The 17,949-nt window shown below is 33.2% G+C and overlaps 3 long non-coding RNA genes across 39 annotated transcripts; 2 read left to right on the top strand and 1 right to left on the bottom strand.

Moving 5' to 3' along the window:
• Window positions 1-7,647: 7,647 nt before the first annotated feature.
• LOC146896835 (uncharacterized) lies at window positions 7,648-12,556 on the top strand. Of its 36 annotated transcripts, none has more exons than XR_015022765.1 (9): window positions 7,648-8,012; window positions 8,152-8,189; window positions 8,898-8,968; window positions 9,093-9,345; window positions 9,444-9,545; window positions 9,648-9,809; window positions 11,077-11,150; window positions 11,779-11,857; window positions 12,089-12,556. It is a non-coding gene; the product is annotated as an uncharacterized LOC146896835 (long non-coding RNA). The 36 variants fall into 36 exon arrangements; XR_015022753.1 differs by having other exon boundaries at window positions 9,244-9,345; window positions 11,739-11,857; XR_015022759.1 differs by lacking the exon at window positions 8,152-8,189 and having other exon boundaries at window positions 9,631-9,809; window positions 11,739-11,857.
• Window positions 12,557-13,247: 691 nt separating this feature from the next.
• On the top strand, window positions 13,248-14,276 carry LOC146896836 (uncharacterized). Its single transcript, XR_015022768.1, has 3 exons — window positions 13,248-13,357; window positions 13,511-13,923; window positions 14,024-14,276. It is a non-coding gene; the product is annotated as an uncharacterized LOC146896836 (long non-coding RNA).
• A 218-nt stretch (window positions 14,277-14,494) lies between these two features.
• Window positions 14,495-17,727, bottom strand: LOC146896837 (uncharacterized). 2 transcript variants are annotated; one of them, XR_015022769.1, is made up of 8 exons: window positions 17,577-17,727; window positions 17,326-17,479; window positions 16,976-17,162; window positions 16,527-16,628; window positions 15,975-16,098; window positions 15,747-15,891; window positions 15,330-15,655; window positions 14,495-14,746 (listed from the first exon to the last, which is right to left on the bottom strand). It is a non-coding gene; the product is annotated as an uncharacterized LOC146896837 (long non-coding RNA). The 2 variants fall into 2 exon arrangements; XR_015022770.1 differs by lacking the exons at window positions 16,976-17,162; window positions 17,326-17,479; window positions 17,577-17,727 and adding an exon at window positions 16,717-16,809.
• Between the last annotated feature and the right edge of the window lie 222 nt (window positions 17,728-17,949).

Below are 17,949 nucleotides of genomic sequence, written 5' to 3' on the forward strand. Positions count from 1 at the left end.
TTAATACAAACCAAAGTCGCTTCTGCTCTTTGTCAAATGATTCAAACTCGATCCCATCGTTGTTCTACTCTTCATACTTCAAGTTCCGGCGCTTCTGCTGGCCAGGGACTTTTTTGCTTCATTGACACAGTTCTTGGCTTTGTTTTGGCTGTTTGGGTGTGTTCTGGGAGGACTTGTTTTTGTCTGGCCCATCTCTTGCTATTTCCTCTTTGCACTAGCCTATACTTCTTGTATGGTTAGATTGCTTAATAAATTTTGCTGATTAAAAAAAAAAAAAAAAAAAAAAAGTCCCTTGAGTTTTTTCCGATATGCTCTCTAGTCACCGCATGTTGTTGTTTCGTTTCAGTCCCTTGTTGATTACTTTCCATTCCAAGAGTGATACCTTATATGTTTGAACTTGTTAAAAAAAATTACTACAGGATGCAAGAGTGATGATTCAATTAGACGTGTGAAAGAATAAATCCTTGGTGAACTCAATTATTTTAGGCAAACTGAACAACCAAATCGAACCAAACTGAATATCATAGATTCAGTTTAGCTTGGTTCACTTTTAAAAAATGCTGAAAATCGATCCAAACTGAATCAGTGTAGATTTGTTCGGTTCAATTTTTTTTAACATAATACTGAACCAAACCAAAACTGTTACACCACTAGTTGTTCAAATCTTCTTTTGTTGTTACTAGATTAACCCTTGTAACTTAAACCGAAAAAATATCTCAAGTATCAAAAGATCTCCAAGATAATCTTGTCAATGCTAAATACTCTCTGATGCTTCAACTCCTTTAAAAAAACATTTTTTTTCTATAAACAAAATGAATTAAAGTGAGTACAAGGAAACTCAAAACCATTATAAATGATGATTCCCAAGCATTTTGAAGACAAGATTGAGGACTATTCCACCAATCTGAATAGACAAAATTTAAACTCCTACCTTCCCTGTTAAAAAAAAAAAAAAAGCAAGGCAAGACATCATTTTTATGTTATCTAACACCTCCTCCAACAAGTTAGATATCTTCCCATTAAATAGAATTTTATTTCTAATAATCAAATGCTCCACTTTTTTTTAGGAACCAAATGCTCCACTTAATTTCCAACTAAATTAAATGGGACAACAATTTTTCGCTTTTTTTCTTTCACCAGACCATTAAACTCCAAAAAGTTCTCCACCACTTCAGTATTGCCAAAGAGATTGGACAAGTGAAAAAAATGATTATAAGTTTTCACTTCATAAAAGCACTATACACAACATTGTTGATGAGGGTCTCTTACACGTCATTGCCACAATTGCATCCGAGTAGGAACCCTCCCATCAAACTGGGCATGAGGCATGTATTCACCTTTGTTTCTATCCAAAAATATTCACCTTTGATGAGCATGAGGCAGCCCGTAGCCACTGCACTGTAGTCCTAAAACTGTTGTCATGGACAACCAAATTGCCCACAACTTGTAACAAGACTTAACCGTAAATTTTAGGGTGTGTTTGTTTCAAGTTTACCAAATTTATTTCTGAGAATAACATTTCTTAGAATATAAAGATGGGAATTTGATTCTAAAGTATTTAGAAAAAATATGTTTGGTTAACTTTATAATATTCATAGGAACCATAAAAATATAAATTATAATAGGTAATTACACATGAATGTATTCCCATCTTCATGGAAACTTTATTCCCACCATTTTCTTTGGGAATATTTTTCTATTCCCATGAACATTTTATACTCGGAAATAAAATTTAATAAACTTGTAACAAACATAAACATCTATATTTCTATCGTTTTATTCTCAGGAATCAACAATTATACCTTGAAGCAAACACACCCTAATTAGTGATCTATCATGTAGTGATTTCACAGTCTAATTCATCAACCTTTGTAGCCATTTCCTAATACCCTTCGTGTAGCTTGAGAGAACCAATTATGCTCAAATTCATGCGCTTTTCCGATAAGCATCATGTCATGCCAACTTAGATCATCCTCAATGAAAGGGTCTTAAATTTTGAAGACTTGGTACCTATTAGGTACCCCCACTGGGGATAAAAAAAATTGGGGTCTTAAGACCCAATGTCTCACTTAAGACCTCAATCTTAATGAGACTCATACTTCTTTAATATTAAAAAATTGAAATATAATGATATAAAATTATTGATAGTTGATTATTGAGTCTCATTTAGAAATTTGTGTAAGATGCTGGGTTGAAGAGATTGGTGCTTATTAGATATTACTATTAAAAAAGGAGAATGCTAATAAGTGTCCTTGGAGCATTGGTTAAAGTATTAAAATAAGTAACTTTGCAACAAAAAGGTGTATAATTATTGCCAAGACAAAAGTAAAAACTTGTATTTCCGAGGCATAATTTCTACTAATGGATTCCTTAACCGATGCCCTTAGGGCACTGGTTAGCAAAACACATTAAAAAATTATAAATGAGTGATGGATACACATGAGACCCATTTAAGTACCCAAAAATGAGTGTCTCCATTGTGGATGCTCTTAGGACTCGTTTCGATTAGGTTTATTTTGAGTTAATGCAATACAACTTATGCAAATAAATAAACTTTTATATTATTTATAAGTTTTTTTAAGCAATATTATTTATAAGTTTTCACTAACAAAAATTGTGTCTACATAAACAAGTTTTTTCATAAACTACATTTATAAACTTATGAATAATACATAAATACTTATTGAGTAAACCATCAAATCGGTCCTTGTCTTTGTACCAAATTCTCAATTTGGTCCCTAACTCTACTAATAACTCAAAATGGTCTCTATCTTTGCCAAACGTTTCTCAGTTAGGTCCCTCCGTTAGTTTCCTTCAACACCGAATCAGCCTGACCTGCGTCCTCCAACACCGAATCAGTCGGTAAACTACTCATAAATGAGATTGTTGGTGAGACCCATTTAGTATGAATATCCATTTTTTCATACCAAAATTTCTTAGGCTATTATCATGCTTCAGACCTTTTGCCTAGCTTTTATTTTTTGAGCAACCTTCCTTCGCTTTCACTTCTTTGAAGGTTAAATAAGATTTTGGTTAAACACTCAAAAGATAGGTTAGGTGAATGCATTTTCTAAACAAAAGAAAGAAATAAAGATTGTGGAAAGTTTGTCTTGAAAGTTCGCCATAAGACTACTTTTCATGACCCCAAGAGCAAAGTAAACTACTCACATAAGAATGAGTTGTCTAATAAAAATCAAAGAAATGAAGAAGTAAAGCTAAAATACATTATTGAAAAAACAAGAATAATACAAAAAAAATCTAGTATGTAATAATGTGGTGAGAAATAAAGTCTAGGTTTGTCCTATTTATGCGATCCAATTTCCATTTGCAATGCGATACAATTAAAGCTTAATTTTTTTAAATAGATTTTCTTAATTTTATTTTTTTATAATTATTCTCAATAAAAATAATGAACAAAATAATAACAATGAAACATAATAATTTCATTGAAAGTTTCTTTAAGAAAGAAAAAGAAAAAAGTCCAGGGACCAATATCAAAGTGCAAGGACTAATATCAAAAAATGTTGAAAGTGCATGGGCTAATGATATTTTTAACTTAAAAAATAATGAATAAAATAATAATTAAATTAAAAAGTTGGAATATTTTTTGTCTTTTAGTGTGCCACGTGGCGTGTAATGATTGGTCCACGTGGCACACCTTTAGTTTAGTTTTTTTTTTTTAACTAAGACTTAACAGAATGACCAAAACCAAAAATTTTACAAAGTGCAGGGACCAATGTCAAATAAAAAAAGTGCAGGGACCAATGTTAAAATCGGGTGAAAGTGTAGAGAGTAATCACATATTTAAGCCATAAAATTATATTTGAAACTTATGAAATTCACAAAAAAAATATTGATACAATATCTCATACTAATAATAATATAAATAAGGATTAAAATTTAAATATGCTTTTTCGTTTGATTTTGAAAAATAAATTTGAAGTTGGTTTCAATGCGAGAGATTTTCACAAAAGAAAGTTCAAAAAATCCAATAAAATTTGGTTTTGGGCAAAAGCAATTCATGATTTTACTTTGAATCAGTTTAGATAAGAATACTCTTATTCAACATTCTACAATCTCCTCCAAAACTATGGGTATTTGATTCCGATTGTTTCTTAAAAACTACTTATATTCATTATTTAATTTTGTTTTGGCAAACTAAAAATAGATTAAAATAATATAATCTATTGTTTTTGTGGCTCTTCAATTCACTTTTAACTGATTTTTTTTAATATTCTAGCTAGATACATAAGAACCTACAACCTTATTCCCGTGAGCTTAGCTCAGTTGGTAATGACAATGCATAATATTTGCAAGGTACGGGGTTCGAACCCTGGACATCACCAAAAAAAAGAACCCACAACCCTAAATTCACAGGAACCGATAACCCTTCGTCGCCTCTGTCCCCCTCCCTCCCTTATCCATAGTCCCGACCCGATGTAGCATTGATGGTGGTGGTGCTCACAAGCCTTCAAACAATACCACCTTTAAACCCCTCTTGAGATAGCAAATCGTCGGCATTTCTCTAGTTGTTTGGTAGATATAAGTTTTGGTTTGGATCGTGTTTTATTCTTCGTAGTCAATTCGAGTCTCTTAGACCTTGGTTGTTGCTTAAACTTTGCATGAGTTGCCTAAATTTCCACCTGTGAATCCACTGTCGCGATCTGTTTTGTGTTACTATTCGTCTCTTTGATATTTTGCTCGTGTTGTATTTCTCGACGAATTGTGGACAGAAAAGTCAATTTGAGTCTTTCAGACCTTGGTTGTTGCTCAAACTTTGCATGAGTTGCCTAAATTTCCACCTGTGAATCAACTGTCGCGATCTGTTCTGTGTTACTATTCATCTCTTTGATATTTTGCTCGTGTTGTATTTCTCGACGAATTGTGAACAGAAAGGTGGTTCAATGTTTCTTTGATATTCTTATATTTTTAAATCAAATGAAGAATAAATCCTTTTTTTTTTTTTTGCAGGACCAGAAGGTCCTAGTCTTATTCTCTTCTGTATTGGATTCATCATGCATTTCACGAAGTCCAAAAATACTTTCCATATAAGTTACATTGTGTTGTAATCCAAGGAGTGTTATTGGTTACAATAAATGCTCACGAGCAATTTGGCTTAGGTTTGGCAAAAGCAGTATAGCATTCCTGAAATACATTCCTGAAATACGTAAACCACACAATACGCTTTTACCAAATTTCATGAAATTCTATGCCGAAAATGAATTATAAACATGTTTAATTCAAATGGCATTGCCATTTTCTATGCTTTATGACCACCAACAAAATACTCCCTCCGGATTTTACTACGAATCTTTTCTGACATTTTCATAAAAATTACTCCCTCCGTCCCGGAATAACTGACCCATTTTCTAAAAAAAAGTGTCCCAAAATAACTGACACATTTCAATTTTCAATACAACTTTCATCATTCCCAATACAATATAACACTAAATAATACTACTTTTATCATTCCCAAGACAATATATTCCACTTTCCCCTTTATTTATACATTTTTCTTAATATGTGTGAAAAACAAAATTGTGTCAATTAAATTGGGACGGAGGTAGTAAGAAATATAGGTAATTTTGTATTAGAAGAAAATTATAAGTGGTTTTATAAAATTAATAAGACATGGTAAAAATATATTAAAAGAATAGATACAAAAAGAGTACCAAATGATAAATTGTGATAGAATACTAGACTCATAATTAGGGGCAGCACTTTGGTGCCATTAATGGCACCGTGCCATTAAATCTGGGCCATTAATGGCACCAAGATAGATGTGTTGTGTGACCCAGATGCAATGACAATGTGTTTGTATGGTCCAGATTTAATGGCACGGTGCCATTAATGGCACCAAAGTGCTACCCATATTAGTACGTTCTATGTTCATGACCGGACATTTTGGTCTTAGAATGTGTGACTCAATGGATGTGTGATATATTTTGTTATCATTGTAAAATTTAGACAAAGTATTATTTGTCTTTACATAACTCTGTTGTAAAGCGATAAGTGTCTTAATTACAAACTAGATATTTGACCCGTGCGAAATTGACACCAATTAATTATATTCTATAAGTATTTTCATCGATTTTATTTAAGTCATAGAAAAAAATTGTACTCATTCCGCTTTAAAATGAGTGTCGTTTTAATAAAAAAAAATGTTTTAAAATGAATGTCACTTTCAATTTTCAATGCAATAATAATTTTTTCTTTTCAATTGAATGAAACATTGCTTCATTTTTTGATTTTAATGTAAAATACTGGAAGACATACCACCCTTAATTGCCAAAACCTTATATTCCATATTCAACCATAATTGCAAAGAGTAGTAACTAATACATTTAATTTAGGATACCAAAATTTTGCTTTAATCTTCAACAACTCTATCTATCCTATTGCAGATAAACAATATAATGTAGATAAAAACACAACACATATTTAAAAAAAAAAAAACTCAAGGTACATAAACTCTTATTTGATAATAACTTATGATCAACAACAACGGTTCATATTGATAAAATTAAATATTTGACATCGAAAAGAACACAAAAAAATGTGCCTGGATTGTCGGTTAACAAAAAGCCACCGAAATAATTAGGTCTGATTCCTATAAAAAAAATTGAAATTCAAATTGACAAAGACTTTGGAGGGAAATATTTTAGGCTTAACAATCCTTTATTATAAAAGCTAGACTTGTTTGGCTATCATGTTTGCCCTAATTCACCCTTCTTTGCCCTAATCCCTAGCATTTTTCCCTCCTAAACATGAACTAATGACTAATCTAATCTCATCCGTTCAACCTCTATTTTCACACTTGATCACACCCGTTGATTCAAAGTCTACAAATTTTCTCTCATATTACTTAGTTAATGCAATTGAAGACGTATTTAATGCAAATAAAGTCGGTCAACAATCCCCTAACTAATTGCTGATCAAAAGGTGTTCTTCGTACTGACATTACAATGTTTCACACATACATTTTTTTTAAATAAAGTCGAAATTATATGCCATTAACTATAATTAAATTTCTATAACTAATTGCTTTAAATAAAATGATATGCCACTGTCCAAAAAGTATTTCGACTTCTCTCAAAAAAAAAAGTATTTCGACTAAATAGGAATTACTTTAAATATTTCTATAAATTAGGCTGGTAATTAATTGCTTTTAATTTTCGCAATGAATGAGAATTACTACCGATAGAAGCACAATGGTCATTCACATTAATTAGCATTCTATAAAATGTTGTCTTCTCCTTATAACTTTGGTGCATATTTTCGAATCAAAGCCTTAAAAAAACATTTGATCCTGTAATTCTATGACGTTAGACCTTACGACAGCAAAAAATATCACGGATTTCGCTCTATACTCATGCTCATGTAATTGCTTTTAATTTTCGCAATGAATGAGAATTACTACCAATAGAAGCGCAATGGTCATTCACATTAATTAGCATTCTATAAAATGTTGTCTTCTCCTTATAACTCACTACAAGAAAATATGCATTTTGCGACACTTCATCTGCGACCCTTACTTTTTAACTGCCTCAAATGCATTTTTGCAACAGTTGTTGCGACTGTTTGTGTCAACCGTCGCAGCTTTTCTTTGTAAAATTGATTAGAAGGCGTGTGTTGTACCAATTTTTCATTCTCACATTCTCACTCTTACTTTCCCAAATTTTTCATTCCCAACTCTCATCTCCCGCTTTCTCCCCCAAATTTTTTCATCTCACACTCAAATTTTTTCAAATCAGTCTAAACCTTTCCCCCAAAGTTTTCATCTCGCACTAATCTTCTCAATCGCACTTGCTTCCGTCTCTGCTTCCGTCTCTCCGCCGTCATCTCAATCGCTTCCATCTCCGTCGAGTTCAGTTTCCGCCGTCATTCTACTCCATCGATCTCCACCGCTTTACTCCTCCGACGTCTCCTCCATCACGGATCTGAACTTTTAACGAACACTTCCTGTACCAGCCGCCACTTCGTCTCCTCCGGCAACGAGGATCTTCTCACAGGTTCATCTCTCTCTCTCTCTAATTTCTTTTGTATGAAGTCCACACATGCTGATTAGGTTCATTTCACCTTTATGCTACGATTATAAACCTCTTAACCTCTTTCTCGTTCTTCAATTCCAATTGGGTTGAAACAAACAAGGGGACTTTTGTTGATCGAAATCAGATTGTGTTTGAAGGGTGAGTAGAGACTTTACTACCATTGCTACTTGGTTTTGCTGTGAAACATGGCCTGAATTGAATTGAAATTTGAGGTTGGTCTTGATATAACTAGTTTAGTGTTGAAGGGAAAGGGAAAATGCTTCTGTATTTAGCAATTCTATTAGGGGTGTGTCTAGTAAAGAACTTGTGGGTATAAACACAAAACTTAACTGCACTTTTTATGTTATTATTCTTTATCTAAAAAAATAATTTCAAACTATGATAATTGTAAAACCTAATTTTCAGCATTAATGTTTGTGTGTTTTTATATATTTTGTTGTTATGAAAAGTTGAAATAGTGATGAATGTCATATTGCATTAGCTAGATGAGTAGTTTCATGAGATTGGATTAGTTAAAATTTTGTAGTGAATGATCCTTATGTGATGAATGTGCTGAGTCGTGAAGAATTTATGCACATGATTTTGGGATTTTTGCACTGGTATAGTTCTGTTTTGACAAGTTGTACTAGTGTAATTCTATCAAGGGGCATTTGTTTGTCACATATTTGTTGTAGCTGTTCTTATTCGATTAAGTGGCATTTGTTCTTATTTGTTTATAACTACAAAAGTTTGCGCCTAGGAGCAACTGTCAAGTTGGCTATATGTGTAATCATACCTATTATAACAAAAACTCCTATTGGTCCAAAACTATAGCATTAGCCATGATGGTCATTTGCTCCTTGGCAGGTTTTAAGGCTTGGACAAAAAGCTCGCACGAAAGAAGCACTTGGCTGATATTTTATTCTAGGTACTCAACGGTATGTACTAAAGTTGGTGTTTGTGTACCTCACATGTTTCTCTTAAGCTGTCTTCATTTGTAGTTGATGTACTTTGTGATTGGGAAAATCAAAATTATCATGATTTTAATATTTTATTTTACAGGATATCTAGAAAAAGAAACTCTACTTGTAGAAGAAGCTACATATGCATCAACCTTTGATGGATATATTAGCCTTGTGTTTTTTCTTTCTCTATAAATATCCTGTTTTTGTTAAATGTACATACATTTATAATATTAAATATTGGTATGCAGAGTCAAATTTGTGGTTCTATTTGGTCATGCTCTTCTGAAGGAGTTTTGAGCTTTTCTGCTTTCTCAGTTTTCTCATTCTGTCACAATCACCATATACTTCTGGTACTAACAAAAATATTTGACTCTCTTTCAGATTTATATAGTGATTATATCCAAATGAATGAAAGATTACTTATTTATTCACTTGTTCTTCTTTTTAGCTCTTTGGCAGACCACAATGGCTCACATAATAACGTTAGGAAAGTAAAGGAAGAGCTTCAGAGGAATGATAGTCAAACAATAGCACTTAGTTTCAGCCGCGAGTAAATAATTCCAATTCCCAACCCCTGTTATTTTTTCCATTTCCTCCCCCTTTAAAAAAGGAAAGTAGATTTGATGTTCTTCTAGTCACAACTCTTTTGCAGGATGTGTAGTGTATTGCAAATATGGTAATGAAGAAATGTATGGTGGATGCATAATAGCAGTACATGCTCCGGATGGTTTGAGATTATGAGGAGATGAAGCAATATATGATGAGAGAAATCAATCCAACAGATAAGGCTGGTTGTGGAGCGTTAATTCCAGAGGTACGAAGAAATCAAAATCAACTATTTTATTAATTTTTATGTATGTTTCTGATTCTGGTTTAGTGTTTTGTGTTCTAAATCAACTACTTTGTAGCTTTCAAGTTTTTGCTCTATGTCAAGTATTTGGCTATACTCTGAAGCCTTTATTACATGTTGATCATTGGCTCAGACCTCTAAATATGCAAGAGCTTGTGTGTGTCTCTCTATTCCATTCACTGATTCCATTTTGCTCCTTCGTCCTAGTAACCAACCTACCCATTTTCTTCTTCTTTTTAAATAACAAAGCAATGTTAACCCCTTCATTTTCTTCTTCTTCTTCTTTGGTAACAAGGCAGTGATGATGTTTTCTTTCGTTAATTTCTTGATTTTTTAAATTTTGTGCAATTTCTTATTTGACTTTTGCGTTCTTAGATTTGTGCAATTGGGTTTCGCCGTCGTTCGCAATTCTTCAGCTATCCCTTATGGTTACTAATTGGTGCAAACATCTTTGATTTTCTTTTTATTGTTTTGTGCAATTCTCATCTGAAATATGCGGACTTTGTTCTCAAGGCCTAAAAGAGCTTCCTTGCATATGACATGTCTCTTTCTAAATAGTGTTGTACTACTAACTTGTTACTTTGTGTGGTCAAAGTTGTACAGCAGCAATATGATTGAATTTGATGTTAATTTAATAGTTAGAATTAGAAATAGATGAAGGAAAATTACTGTGATTTGCATGCTACTTTTTGTATTAAACTTCTCTAGTTTGTTGAAGCTGAAATAGTGTGTGCGTGTATGCGCACATGCCGCTAGACTGTTACTTTTCTCCTGTTTTTTTTGCTGGTCTGTTACAATAAACTTATCTGTTTTTCAGTTAGCAGCTTCTGTTTATGCAGAATGGTTCTTGTTATGTTAGTTTGTGGAATTTGATTTTGTGTGTATGTTATATTGTGTCACATCATGTGGTAGTAGCGTCACCCTCTTATGCCCATAGGTTCTGGCATTTTTCACACTATTATTTAAAAAAAAAAAAAAACTCGAGCATTTTGAAACTGAATGGTTAGTGTGATCTTAATATTACTCATTTTTTATGATATGTTCTTTGTTATAATACACTATTAAATATGAAGGCCCTGAATCCTATTACAGACATTTTACATGATTTCTTTTATCTCTTGTTTGTAACCATCCTTTGGAAATGCATAGGAGAAGGAGCACGTTGTTGTTTTAATCATGTTTGTAGCCCTTCTTTTTTTTGTTAATTTCTTGATTTGTGTTGTGTTCTCAGTTTTGTGCAATCGGGTTTCGCCTTCGAGTTTTGCTGTCGTTCGCACTTCATCCCGTCTACTTAACTTTCTCAAGGTAAAACTTTGTTCTGAATCTCAATTAAGGTCACGTACTTGGTGATTTTGTATATTGTGGGTGTTCTACTAGTTTTTTATGAGTTTAGATACAATAACTTGCATTGTGCCTTGTTCTTTAGGTGAATCTTATGATTTGGACTATTGTGAATATATAGCAATGCTGTTTATTTACTTGGTATTAAAATGTTGTCACACCACTAGTATATTTGGAGAGAATTATTAATAACATGGTGAATTGCATCGTTAAAGTAACTCTTTACCTTGTGGTATGTTTGGATATGTAGCTTAAGAGTTCATTGGTGTAAATAGCAGTAACTTGTATAGTTAATCCTGTTACAGAGTGCCATTTTAGCATTAGGAGTTATAATTGTGAGTTATTGGCTAGGAATCTAGGATAGTCTAGGATTTTATATGTACTTGTTGTGAGGCATCGATTGTCTAGGATTTGGTAATGTACTACTGCTAGTTTTCGTAGGCGAGTTTTGAAAGGTATTCTGGCATAGTTTATTTTGTTAGTAATTGAAACATTTGTATTGGCGAGTTTGGCTTCTACTTTGATTTGGATTTTCTTTTTTCGTGTTTTCAGTTAATTTGATTTTTTACATTCAATGGTACCAATAATCAAGCTGCTGAACTGAATATGGATAATAGTGATTGGAGAGGTCAATTTCCGCCTGAATCACGCCAAAGAATTGTCAAAAAAATGTAAGCTTAAGTTTTAATACTCACAGATATCCTCACGGACACTTCACTTAGAAGTCACTATTTGCATTATATCTGTTTTGGTCAGATATGTAATATGCAAATCAAATCTGATCACATATGTTACTGCATTGATTTTTAAGTGAATTGTGTCTATTGGATTCAATTGTATCTTCAGATTTGATTACATATGATATTGCATTGATTTTCTTTTTGCTGAATTGCGTTCCATAGGACTTGGGAATGGATAACACCATCTCAAATCTCTACTCACTCTACTAGATTAGCATCATCTTCTTTTGAGGGATTTACATTTGGCATTAGCTTTCTTCTCAAGAGGCAGGTTGATTCCTAAAGCAAAGGTTGATTCTGTTCTTTTACCTTCTATGATTATTTCTAGCTGATCATGAAGTGGGTGACCTCCCCCACAGTCTGTTGTTGAGGATAGCAGCAGATGCGGTACCGATAGAAGTGCATGGATCGTGTTTGTGCGGTCAGATATATCTATTGTAATGAGGCTCTTCAACTTTTCCGGCCAACAATATTTAGGAATATTACTTAATCTAATTTTTGGTAATATTATTTTGAATGATTACCCACTAGTGTATTGGTTTTTCAATGTTTAAACTATGTACTTTATCTATTGTTTTGATTGTTACTCTTGAAAGAATTATATGAATGAGATTTTGATATTTTTAGTTATATATTTATGTATTTTAAGTATTTAATAATATATTTATTTAAATTGGCAACAAAAACTGCCCCATTCAATAATTTTTTTTTTTAAAAAAACTTAACATTTGCGACTGTTGTGAAGGGTCGCAAGCCCCTTAAAAACCATTTTTTTAAAAAAAAAATTAACATTTGCGACTGTTGTGAAGGGTCGCAAGCCACCATTTTTTTTAAAAAAAATTTAACATCTGCGACTGTTGTGAAGGGTCGCAAGCCCCTTCAAAACCAAGTGAAAACTCTTCATTTGCGACTGTTAGGAACTGTCGCAATAACATTTGCGACGGTTGGAGCGGCTGTTCTACGAAGGGTCGCAAATGACTGCTGCGACCCCAACATTAGCGCCTGTTGGGCAACAGTCGCAAATGTACATTTGCGACCCTTCTAACAGTCGCAATCGTCAATTTTAAAGGTCGCAAAATGCGTTTTTTCTTGTAGTGACTTTGGTGCATATTTTCGAATCAAAGCCTTAAAAAAACATATGATCCTGTAATTCTATGACGTTAGACCTTACGACAGCAAAAAATATCACAGATTTCGCTCTATACTCATGCTCATGTATATTTTGTATAATAGAAACTTTATGTTAATATCATCTGATTACTCTTATTTTTTGATGAGTGAAATATACCGTAGCTATGGAACAGCAATAATATATTAACATTGTTCCTTCACAGATGTTGCACTAGGGAGTATCACGTTGAAGATCCTGCATTTATGCAACTGCTGAAGCTAAAGTGGCACACATATCATGTGCAGTACCACCCAGACGAGGTATTTTATACAAAAAAATCCTGGAACTCAATCATACTGTTAGAAAGTAAAATAGAAGAAAGAAAATATTTTGCTATTTAGTTGCTATAAAGAGCATAATTGATTTATTTTGATATATGTTTCCAATACATACGCATTTGATATTGGGTACAGCTCTCAACAAGGGAATAGGCAACGAGTTGAATAGGAATGTCACTTTAATCGATCCAGGACTCAATCAATTTGAGGTTGTCGTGGATAAATATGATGGAAAGCTGTATTTCTCTCATGGAATAGAAGAACTGAACAAGGCCTATAAATTAGAGCATGGTGGCTGGATATCTCTGATTTATGCTTTCCATCAAATTTTTGTGATTCGGGTTCACGATCGCCATAACTATGAAATCAAGTATCCGAGTTATCTCCCTCCTTTACGTTTAAGGCTAGCACAATTAATTTACGGTCCTAATGCAGCACCCGGATTTGTCCAGATCGACTACCCCGCTCCTTATCCCCACATATGCGACTGTTTTAAATTTAGTGTCACCAAATGGTTAACACTTGCAGATGTAACATCTGATCAACTGGTATACAATCTTTATAGATTTAGTCACATATTTCAATTTGTTATCTGCAATGTCGATTTATTTATAAGATCTCATGTGTCTGTTTTCTTATTTTACACAGACTTTCTCCTATGCTAAAGTATTTGATAGCATCGTTGACAAGAATTGCAAAGAATTGGCAATTATTGACGATAGCGGACATCATTGGTTGTTCAATCACTACAAGAAAAAATGCATTTTGCGACCCTTAAAATGACGGATTGCGACTGTTCTAAGGGTCGCAAATTCACATCTGCGACTGTTCTTGAACTGTTAGGGATGTTGGGGTCGCAACAGCATTTTGCGACAGTTCACAAAACAGCCGCTGCAACAGCCGCAATGGGTATTGCGACAGTTCAAAACAGTCGCAAAGTACATTTTTTTTGTTTGAAAGGGGTGTTGCGACAGTTTATAACAGTCGCAATTGTTGGAAAATATTTTTAAAATCCCATTGCAGCAGTTTGGAACTGTCGCAATTGTTAAATTTATTTTAAAAAAAAATAAATAAATCAGTTTTTTCATGAATTTTTAATAGAACTTTTTACTCATCATCTTTTTATGACAAAACTAAATTATAATTCATAGATAAAAAATATGAATTAATTCATAAACTAACATGAATTTTACATTCATATAAAATGATTCTATAAAACACAAACAAGTGATACAATTAGGTTTCTTAAGCACCTAACATGAAAATTTAATCATGTAGATGTTCTCTGACGAGGAAGTTGTTTTGATCAACTGGCGATGAATAGACTCCAAAGAATGTCACGCCCTGTTTGGTCGTTCGAAGTCTTTCCACCTAAAAACAAATCAAACATCATATAAGACACCAATAATTAACAAAAATAAGCAATAAAGTCACCAAAGTCATGGATTTTAACTTATCGTGCAATGAAACTATAATTACTTTATGATATATTTGTCAAAGAATATGTACAATTGCATAAAAAATGGCAACCATACTCTTTCTCCAATCTATGGATTAGCTATGTAATGCTACACATACAGAACATAAAAATGCTTACACTATCTTAAAACACTTTCAGAACATAAGGGAACGAGCCTAGGGCTTCAGGTGCCCCTCGGGAGGGTGCCTAAGCCTTACTGGAGGGCATTTGTGCCCTAAGGGATAGATTGACAGTCCACTTTTTCTATAGAAATTACATATTTTCACTTAAATGACTGGTAAAAAGTATGATCCGGATTATTTAAGTTGGCATGATATGTTTACTAATGTGTCACAGTTCTAAAAACGCAGAAATATGAAGACCATTGTACCAGAAAAAGAAAAAAGAAATATGAAAATCACTGTTCCCAATCTAACATAAGAATATTAACAGAAAATGAAATATAAATCAGTATGTGGAAAGATTGGCTAATACCTCAAAGCCACATTTGAACTGCTACCATTATTTAACATGGTGATACTTTGTGGATGACAATCTGAAGAACTAGATGAGCATGGCACATCGACCACCAAGCATTTTGTATTATTCTCAGCAAGGTTATCATTATCTATCCCGTCGCTTTCAGATGTAAAACCATGATCAAGTATATAGCCATTGACTTGACCTCCATAACATTTTGTAAAGGATTCTAAGGGGTAATAAAGAGCAGCAACTATTGTATTTGCCAAATCTTTGATCTTGACTATCCTCAAGATGCAACAAAGTAAGTAAAGAGAAGTCACAACACCACTTTACATATCCTGGTCAACATGCTACTAAACATTAATAAGATCATGTTGAATAGCATAAATGAGACGTAAACAGAGAAAGCCATAAAGTGAAGTTTCATACATTATCAGCCACTATCCTCAGGGTAGGAAGAACAACTGGAAAAATCAGAAGTATCAGAATGTTGTCTGTTATTAACCTTTCAACATCAGGAATTCCAGCAGAGATTACATCACTAAAGGTAGAGTTTGAATCTGGGCCTGGATTTCTGTATCAGTAACCATAATTACTTTCTACGGAAACAAGAAAATCTGAATGTAATATGTAAAATAAGAAATATGTATGTCTTACTTCAGCGTCTCAGAGATCAGTTTGTTTAAATCCATACACTACTTCCTAAAAAAGGAAACCAGATTTGAGAAGTAATCTGTGTGAGGTGCGCTAGTTATATATCTATTAACAGAGTCATCTCCAACTGAAAATTGTACACAAAAGTACACAAAAACATTAGATAAATCATTTTAATCATAACATAATTAAGTTATGAAAGAACTTAAAAAGCATAGAAAACGGACTCCAAAAAACAGAAAAAAAATCTCTCCATGATAAGTACAGTAAATACATATGGGCATCTCAAAAACAAGGCAGAGTTATCAGACATTTCTACCCAGTAAAAACATTATTAAAAGTTAATTATACTCGAAAGATTGGGATGCTCACTCGAAAACAATTATACGGAGGAGCATAAGCATAACGAAATCTCACTCGAAAAAGGTTGGGTCATGTTGGTCATGTTGGTTGCCATAAGCATAAACCTAAACTTGAACAGGACAAGATTAAATGCACATCACAATTTTAGGAGAGCTGAAGTGTGAACCACCGTGAAAAGCAAGGACACTCTACCTTTTGGGAATGGGAAACCAGGATAACCACCGTGACTAAGTGCAACATCATCAATATGAACATATCCCATCCTTCCATGCCATTGAAATTTCTATGTTTCCCCTGTTAGTTTAATTAGCAATATGGTTAATCATATAATTTTACAAAATATATCAATCAAATTAAGCCTAGAACATTTGTGTGCATGTACCTTTGAACAAGCCTAGCACATCAGATGCAGTGGAACATAAAATATGTTGGCAAGCTAGGTCCAATAAATATCCATTTGTAAAATATAAAAAAAAAATGTACCTCGAATTACATTTCATTATCTTTTCACATGAGAACATGATTTAAAAAGTACTAGTATAAAAGGGACATATAATTGCTCATATGTATAAATCATTTTTACATTGAGTGCATGCTAATTAAAATCTTACAAATATATAATTACTTGAGGAAATGTGTACCTGGAGTTTCTCACACAATTCCTATGAGCTCCAAGATGACTCGTCTATTGGTATGTTTGGATCGAAATCAGCTCTTACGAACAGCTGAAGATGACGCGGCTAACACAACTCTAACAAAGGTTGGATTCTTTCGACAAGAACGCAACACATTTAGCGTACCTTGGACCGCTGGTTCCAAGATTTCTGCCTGTATTTTGGACAAAAATTGATAATCATACTAGATATTAATCAAAGTATCATCACTTATTTCACTATGTATAGTCTCCATGATGTGAGGATTTTGATTAATGCATGAGCTTATAGGTTGTGACATAGAGATACCTATGAATAATATAAATCAAATATCACACCTTAGGATCATTTGATATATGATTGGGTACTGGAGAGGCAATGTGAAAGACACCTTTGCATCCCATGATCGCATTGTCGAAGCTATTTTCTTCCATTAAATCAGTGAACAAGGCAAATGCAATTTTGGCTTTGTCCTTGCTATCCAAAGTAACCCTGGAACGAACATGAAAATAAAACATCACCTAGAATTAACAATACAAAATATAGTCATATATAAAGTGAATCAGTTAGGAACAATTCAAAAACTAACCTTCAAAATAATAGATTGAAGTAGTTTGCTCCAATTTTTCGACTGCATTTTCCATTGTTTGAGTCCAAAACTCATTTTTGTTTCAACAACCTCTTACTCGACAAGGGATCGGCATTCCTACCAAATAGTCTGGCAATTTTTAAAGTAAACCAGAGCATTATATAACAGTAACACACACACACACCCACTCAAAAAAAAAAAAATACTTCTTAGTCTTGTCCAAATCTCTAACTTGGTACACACAACATGAAGAAATCGTCCATTATCAATTTGGACAAGTTAAACAAGTTTTGGTCTGGTTGGGCTAGATTTACTACATCATTAGCCTCCACTACTTTAAACAAAACCGATCGTTTTAGTCCATAAATCACAC

This window comes from Medicago sativa, chromosome 8 (genome assembly GCF_051527215.1).
Source record: "Medicago sativa cultivar Bolivia chromosome 8, Bolivia_mono, whole genome shotgun sequence".
NCBI lineage: Eukaryota > Viridiplantae > Streptophyta > Magnoliopsida > Fabales > Fabaceae > Medicago > Medicago sativa.